Below are 2,468 nucleotides of genomic sequence, written 5' to 3' on the forward strand. Positions count from 1 at the left end.
GGGGGGCAGTACATGGCCATACCCCTTTGTCTGCTCTTAGCCTTCAAAGTCAGATGGTGCCGATGGCCCACATTTTTTTGTCGACGGGGTGTGCTGAGGGATATTTGAGCGACATGTTAAGTGTATGTCGGCGTGTTCACGCATGAGCTGTCCTGTGCTGCGCCGTAACTCTTAATATGAAGTCAAAAGTTACTAGTTTGCAAGTGCTACCTGACTTTATCTGCAACCTCATTCTATCCATACAAAAAAGGGTGTTTTCCTGTGTTTAATTTTTTAAATTGTTATTATTATTATTTATGTCCAGCCCTAATGCGCACATTTTTATTGTATTTTGTGCTTTTATAACGGGGAAGGATTTTTGCTTTACAGCAAGTTGAATTGCAACTTGCTCTCTGTTAAAACTAAATAAAACAAATTAAAAAACAATAGTCTTATGCATTTGAGACTTATTGCTGTACCGAACCCGTACCGAACCATGACCCCTCCATACCGATGTACATACCGAACCGTGACTTTTGTGAACCGTTCCACCCCTAATATATATATATATATTTTTTTTTTGCGATGTATCGCGATACTTTTTGTGCCGATACCAAGTATCGATACATTGATGAAGTATAGATAATTTCAATACTGTATCCATCCATCCTTTAGCCGATCCGCTTATCCTCACAAAGGTCGCGGGCGTGCTGGAGCCTATCTTTGGGCAGCAGGCGGGGTACACCCCGAACTGGTTGCCAGCCAATCGCAGGGTACACAAAGACAAACAACCATTCACATTCACAAGCATACCTAAGGACAATTTAGAGTGTTCAATTAACCTACCAAGCATGTTTTTGGAATGTGGGCGGAAACCAGAGCACCCGGAGAAAACCCACGCAGGCACAGGGAGAACATGCAAACTCCACACAGGAAGGCCGGGGCCGGATTCGAACCTACAACCTCTGCATTGTGAGGCGGATGTGCTAACCAGTCGACCACGTGCCGCTCAATACTGTATATATTCAACTACATGAGAGCAGCTCATCCCACATCCTAATGATATCTGCTTTAAACTGACAGAAAGATAAAACACTTGTGAGTCTCTAATAAGTGTCCCCCCATCTGAATCAGGAATCAGATCCTCTTGACCCAGGGGACCAATTTGAGTGGTACACTGCACATGGTGCCTCGTGCGGCATTATCGATCCCCCACCACCAATGTAGCGGGGGCAAAGAGGGGCTCTGTTGTCTTGGCAACCTGTAATGCCATCTGTCATGTGTGTGCTGATCATCATTATGTTGCTGAGACATTGTTTTAATTGAATAATTTCCTCACGCTGGGACCTCCTCCTATGGGGGATCCTTCACATTTTATGTCAAGGAAAGTAATCAAAGTAACCAATGAATATTTTGTTGAGAGCGGCAGTAAATTGTAACTGCAAAAGCAAATCATAACCAGAAAAAGTGTCTACTATATAGTGACATTCACAACCAGGGTTAATAGATAAACAATGCATTAATTGCATTCCTACTTCAGTATGGAATCCTGTATATTCTGCTGCATGTGCTCAAAGCTTTTATTTTTACACAACTTAAATTGTTGTAACTGCTCATAAATCTTTTTAGCATGTTATAATTTACCTTCGGAAACATGTTGAGTCTGTTATTTGAATAAATAGTGTTCACTGAACCGGAAGCCTCCCGGTGTTTTCCATATAAGGTGAATTATAGGTTGAAGGACATCCAAACTAAAACTCATTCATATTCATAACAGAGCTGTTCTGCATGCAAATCAGCAGTAAGGAGACACACTTCAGGACGACGGGAGTTTGGGGGGGACCTCTCCCTTGGGACAGGGGCTGCAAATGAACCAGCAGTCACACCTGAGCTACAGAACACAAAGGCAATCACCCACACAAGCACGCACACTTGTAGCCAAAATAAGTGTCTCAATTAGAATATCTTACAAAAGTTTATGTATTCCAGTCGCTTATATTATTAAGCAGCTAATATAAATGGGCTCAATTGGATAACCACAATCAAATGGAGTCAAAATCAAGATTGACTAAGTCAAATCAAGCTTGACTAAGAACTGATAGGTACAAACAGGCCGAGCTATGTCGATGGAGTTCAACGAGGTTATATGAAGATCTCATCTCTGCTATGATGTGGCTTTAACATGCTCTCAATCTCAGTTTTAGCACAAATCTGAAGCCATGGTTCTCGCTCTTGGTTGGGAATGAAGTTCTGCCTCTGTTGAATCTTGAAGAGTCTTTATTGGTGCACAGTAAATCCTCCTGTTGCTATTTTGCAAAAAAAAATACAAATAATAATAATAAAAGTACAGTTAATAACTCCGTTTTGGAATAACTGTCGTTTAGAGAGTATTGTGCGCAATTCCACTTTTGAGCACTAGGTGACGGCACACTTAATTTGAGCCAGTGTACATTTGAAAGAAGAAGAATGCAACAGGAAGTAATTATTGA

The sequence above is a fragment of the Filicampus tigris genome, chromosome 3, assembly GCF_054856515.1.
Source record: "Filicampus tigris isolate MCC_2025a chromosome 3, RoL_Ftig_1.0, whole genome shotgun sequence".
Taxonomy (NCBI): Eukaryota; Metazoa; Chordata; class Actinopteri; order Syngnathiformes; family Syngnathidae; genus Filicampus; species Filicampus tigris.